The sequence below is a fragment of the Schistocerca americana genome, chromosome 3 (assembly GCF_021461395.2).
Source record: "Schistocerca americana isolate TAMUIC-IGC-003095 chromosome 3, iqSchAmer2.1, whole genome shotgun sequence".
Taxonomy (NCBI): Eukaryota; Metazoa; Arthropoda; class Insecta; order Orthoptera; family Acrididae; genus Schistocerca; species Schistocerca americana.
Window position 1 is genome coordinate 524,292,406 of NC_060121.1, and position 6,644 is coordinate 524,299,049.

Sequence of the window (6,644 nt, forward strand, 5' to 3'; positions counted from 1 at the left end):
GGACAAGACTGAATGGAAAAAAGAAGCAATGGAATGTGCGATATGATAGTTTATGAGACAGGTCATGTTGTAGCTATATCACGGTTTCTGCCAGAGAAATTCTGCCTGTTCAGTTATGTTTCTTGAAGATATCTAAAAGGAAATGTAGTAAGTGTGTACGTTTTTGGATCAGCTGAAACTACGCCTTGAACAGGCGCTGCTCATGGTTTCCATGCTCGGGAAGGCTGCAGAACTAACCCAGGCCTTGGGCTATGCTGCAGATCAGTCTGTCACCAGACCCAAAACATCAGGAGGGGGTCGGGACAATATCACATAATGCACCTTCTTTTCATTTCATAAGCAACTACAAATTATCATCAAAAGCCAATTCCAAGATAAGATCTATAGGAAGGGAATTTATCCACCAATGTTACGTTTCCCAGCAGTTCACCACAACAAATCGTACCAAAAGATGCGTTTCAGAGAGATCTTCAATGCTACGTGGGTTAGCTTTGCTGCATGCTTAATGTTTTTTTGTATTTTCATTTCTAAACTTCAGACTCCAACGTTTTGTGCGCTCAAATCACGGCGTTTTGAGTTCGGCTGACGAAACAGTTATGTTTCCATGATATCACAGATCTTCTGCTGTGGCTAGCTGATACGAGCAACTAAAGCAACCGTCACGGTTATTTACACACTGATTTGTCGTATGTATACTTGTGTATTAGAAAAATATGCATTTTAATTGTTATAGCACTTATAACTACACAGCTGAATTGTTCATTACTCTGTTAAATTTGGGTGTATACCTCTGCCTGGATTTGCACTGTTTTGGTTCTTGATTCATGTTTACATCGGGTCTGGGCACACGAAGTTGTGATATGCTACTGTTATTAGCAATAAAACAAAACTTGCTAGTAACACATATTACCCACAGTCAGCTAGGAAGGAAACTAAAGTAACAGGAGACATTTCACCCGATTTTTTCTCCTAATCATTCATGAAACTCTCGTTAAGTTGTGAGATTCATGTTACTGTACTCTAGTGCACTCTGGCCAGAGATTTGTAAACTAACTCCAACAGTGGATAGAACAGCCTATGGCAGAAAAAATCTCTCTAAAAACTGTCAAAAGAGTAGCACTAAACATCTTTTAATGAAGCATCAAAGCATAACAGAGATATAGACAGACAGGAATTCGAAAGCGAAGTTTCACCAACTTCGTTTATTTCTTTTTGATGTAAGAAAAATACCGCGAAAATTGTGTGCGGGTTTTGGTAGGACATCCTTTGGCTGAAACACTAGAGCCTTTAGGACACCCATAAGACATGTTCTGATGAAGCCAGGCCCAAAACCTCTGCTATACAGAGCTAAATGGCATTTCTAGGCGCAGCCTTAAAACTGGCTACTACCTGTTCGAAAAATATCGCGTGATATCACATATCAACTGCCATTATTTAAATCCGCGTGGGAAATATGCGAAATGCGTTCTGATAATTTGAATTTTGTAATACATTATTGAGATATTTATTTTAATATATATTTTGCGGTGGCTCCACCTCAGAGCTTTTGGAATTCTACTAAATGAAAAGTAAAATGAACCTAAATATTTCACATGCACACATGTGCCACTTTCTTAGTCTCTATAATAAAATTTATTTTTTGTCCGAAAATGCACACGATATTATCGACTACGTAAAAAAAATCATTTCACTTCTTAGTTAATTATACTCTTTCTTACCTATTTCATTGTTTGAAGTGAAGATTGGTAGACTTGTGGCATGCTGAAAAACGTTTAATTTAGGTTCCTATAATCTCAGGGAAATTGCTAACTGTCTTCTCGCCTCGCGAGAAAATTCAGAATAGTTTTATTTAATTTCGTGGGTATCATGTTAGCAATGTAATAAAAATTGTAGTAAAGCAAAATCTGTAACATTTATAAATTGGGGACTGATGATTGTCAATAAGAAATGAAAGCAAAAATGCCAAATTAAACAATTTTTTTAGGAAAGAAGCTTTTTATACAGACGTCTGACATCTCGTGCATTAATCTCACAGTTTTGGACATAACAAAGAATTTTTGCCGTTTTCCAAAGACATACATAAAAATTACAATAATCTTAGCCCAACTCTGGAGCGAAAGAAAAAAGTATTCCTAGTAAAGTCTTATCAGTAATCGTAATTGGCGATAATATTGGCACAATTAAACAAATTCCTAACAGAAATACAATTTCAGTTCATTTGAACAAAATGGAAGGAAATAAGAGTCTGATTGAGTAAGACGCTGTCAGAAAAGCGCGTGACGAAAGAAGATAAAGAAAAGATGAGCACGCATTCTTATATAGAACAAAATACAGATGATAATACTATGCCACTCTAATTTTCTTGGGCATACACATTTGCTGACTTGCAGAGCAGTTTATTGACTCAGTGGTTAAATTATATCTTCAACTCTTGATATTTTGACAGGAAAGGAAAATAGTATGTTATTACGTTGTGGGCAGGGCAATCCGAATGGGAAATTAAAAACTATTTACAATATTTTGAAATTACTGTCTAATTTAGGCAACAATAGATCCTCTGATTAGTCATAGACAGGTAAGAGTTATTTAAATTGATCATAGAGTTTACATTCCCTTTACAATGTTCATGGTTTAGCTACCAGTGACTTTCTATCAGTGACTTGTGCACCCTCACATTTGGATTATGGTTTTGTTAAATTTCGACGGGTTCACCCATTTGCCAGTGGAGGGCCCAGGAAAAACAAAACCATTTAAAAAAACCGCCCCCATGAGCCTAGGGTTGCGCATGTCTATTATTATATTACAACCAGGTCTTTATGATATTTTGAAATAGTAGTTATATATATTATTGAGTTTTTAGTAAAATTCCTTTTACATTGGCATTCACTACCTGTTAGGTTGCACTATTTGGAAGTTATGCTTTTATAGAATATTACCATGTAATAGATATTTAAAGTCAGCTCATTGAACGGGTGTTCAACTATGCTGATATCTTATATTTCAACTCAAATCTCAATTGACTACATGTTCACAGAACAATAAATATACTTCTTTTGCTATTAACGTCATATTGGTACAGAAAAGGATATTACTCGGGATTATGATTTCACAACACATCATACATTGTAACAGGAATAATCTGAAATATTTTACAATACAGTTGCATTAAAATTTGTGTTACTGTGAATTAACCAGATTTCAATCGAAGTATACTTCAGAACGTTACTGTGCGTGTAGCGTATGTTTTGCGGTTATGTTTCATAATAGCTTTCTATTTAAATCTTCACATGGTGGAATGACGAATGACTTGATTGAAGTGTGGGTTGAGGGAACGAAAAAAAAATTCGTTGGAATGGAACAGCGGATGGCAGGGATTGCTAGGTACAGTTCTCGTACTCCTGTGTGTAAGTATTAGGTCCGGATGGATCTGCAGTGGTTCACCGACGGCTGCTGGCTGTAACTTTTATCCTTCCTTCCTCTCGGACATGAGCACTTGCATTTCTCTGGAACGCGACCCGTTATGGAAGGGTGGCAGCTCGTTCCTGGTGGTCATGAAAAAAAACCAAGTACATGTTATAATAGACGTATTTGTAGACGCTATCTTATGGTCCTGCAAGGTAAGTTGTGTTATAAGACAGGTACTGAGTCCTGAATTTTGCTGATCATCCGTAACATTTCACAGAGTGCAGAGCATGATTGATAGCCATTTCGCGCAAAGTCTCTTTACAGATGGTTTGGCAAACATTAGTTGGCTCCGCGCAGCACTGCATAAACCTTTTCAGCAATATTTCAGACGATGCTAGCGGCGGCTGGCGAGGAAATTTAATGCCAAAGCAAGAACATTGACTGAATGTTCCGACTACACACGCGAAACATAGTCTTTAAGAAGTTGATCAAATTTACAGTTCCCGAGTGGATACTGTCCTATTCACCACACGGTTTTGTGGCAGTAAAGCACAAAATTCAGAGATCACTTTATGTCTGGTAGCAGTTTATGGACACTGAATGAAGCACTTCACACAGATCGCATGGGGAATGTCACCAATTGTCATATCTTGAAGAAAAATCGCCACACAAAACTTGATGTGCTACCACTGTTCATTAAATAGGATTATTTTTATACAAAGTTCGTTGTGACAACTTTTGCTTTTATATATTGTCCAGTAAATTGCAACACTGTTCAGTGTAAAATACCATGACGCTTTATTTTAAAAGTCTCCTTCAACATTTTCATTTTGGGTTAATTTTATAGTTATAATGTCTAAGTATTCTTTGAAACACAAATCCATGAGAGTTCACTACTGTGTACATAGCTATACTCGCCTTGTAGGTTCATATACAGGATTTACAATAACAGTCACTGATCAGAAGATCATCATTACTTTCCATAAAGAATTACAAAGAAATTAGAAATATATGTTAGTCAAAATTCAGCTATTTGTAACCATTTGTATGTTCACAGGAAAGAAAGGATAACTTCCTTTCTCATTCGAATGATATTCATTGCTCAGTCAAGTAGAGAAAATCTCGCAATTTTACTTCCTACTTACGAAATTAAAATTGCAACGAAAATTAGCCAAAAGGCTACCACATATACATAAATCATGAAAAAATTAAATTTACTATTCATCAAGTGATTCAAAGGTTGAATTTACTCATTGACTTTGCAAAGAAAGTTTAAAAGGATTCTTTAACTTCATTCCTGTCATGACTAATTATTCATATCCATTAAAGGAATAACATTTGAAGGAGTTCTTTTTGAAACAGTTATCTTTGATTATTGAGTGAAGTTATTTACTTAACTAATTCAAAAGGAAAAAACTTATGAGGTAAATACTGCAAGAAAGAGATTCACATTAGTTATGCATATATCACGAAATCTATGTACAAGTTAGATACACAGTACAGTTGTTTACATAGAAATACTGGTATACGTGTAACAAATGTCATTACTTCAAGTGGGTAAGTATCACTTCGTCTACTAACATTTGATCATTCATAATACTTTTTTAAATTGTTTGTAAAGTCCCTTGACTTTGTCACTGAACGGTATCTTCAATAGATAGCTTCCTTTTTTACTCCACAGCACGGCATATGATGTCCTACAAAAAGGTTTGTGTGGGACAACCTCCATTTTATACACAAAGTTCTTTATGATGCCAGGTTAACTATCAAATATATGCATATAATCTTCAATGAGCTATGCGAGTTCTTCCTTCCATGTTTGGTTCAGATAGGTCAACTCTGATACTTTTGCTACAATTGATGCTGAATTGTTAGGTACTGCTTCATCATTAATTTTCGAGTACAGAGATTCTGAGGTTTCGAAATCCTTAGAAATGTGGAGTATTCTTGGGCCTACCAATATAACAATAACATTACAACAGTATCGGTTATGTGCATTTGGAGTCCTGATTAACTGTAGCATAATTCTTTTGCCTTTGTTTGTAACCATGCATTCTCCTGCAGGCAGATCAATCTTCGCATTTCTACCGCATAGAAAATTCCTTCCCAGGATGAAAGGAAACGATAAATTTTTAATTATTAAGAAGTGGCACATAAGTTGCTCGAATTCTACATAGAGATCGGCCTGCACCTGTTGCTTGGTAATTTTGCAGGGGCAATACTGGTAATCTCTTTATGTGGTTAATTTGGTCGAACAAGGTCTATTTATGACACTTGTATTGGCACCAGTATCAATGGTTGCTTCCACACTAATACCGTTAATAGTGACCATAATTGCCACTTGCACCATCTATTCAACATCATGTTTCCAGACATTAAGTTCTTCTAACAATCCGTCCCTAATGTCGGCACTGTTGTTGTATCATAGTGCTTTCAGGTTGATTGTGGAGTTGCCTCTACTTATAGATCCGACCATGCTTGGGAGGCCGTTCAGAATGGTAGGCTCTAGTTTCACTGTTGCTGCTGACCAGATTGTTCTACTGCTTCACATACTCGCACTGTAGTAGGACGATTACTGTCAAAGTGACTGACCGTTTGGTTTGGAATGACGGGTACCGCTTGCATTACTTTCGGCGTCTGGTTACCAAACCATAGAATTGGTTGCTGGTTTGACCATTGATTGCCATTATTACTATTCGTATATTGATTCTTGTTCCGATTATTTGTGTTTGGCTGATTCAGAGGACTGTTGTTGTTAGCCCATTGATTGCCATTCGGCTTTTTTCACGGTGTCCTTTTATCGTGGTAAGCGTCATGGAAATTATTTCCATCTCCGAATTTGCGCTTATGGCTTGTGCTGTTTCCCAAGCTACCATTGCCATAATTCCATTTATTGGCTACATAACCGGTATTCGCGTCATTCGAAGCATGGTTCTGATTATTTTTGTAACCAGGCACATTCACTTTGTCACATTAGCCTTTTCTGTGTTGGTTATGTTTATTCTGTTCATTACTGTTAGGATTATCAATACTGTGACAGCCGTTGCAGTTATTCGTAAACGCTTGGTAGGACTTTGCGTCTTCTTGAATTAGATCTAAGGAGTCGATCACTGAAAGGAAATGCTCCAAATCTTCGTCTGGTACATTTATTAATTTTTCGCTAAGTTGGATCGGTAATTTTGTCTTTAATATTCGTAGTACACTTTGTGTGAGATAGGCTAAGACCATTATCTCGTTTA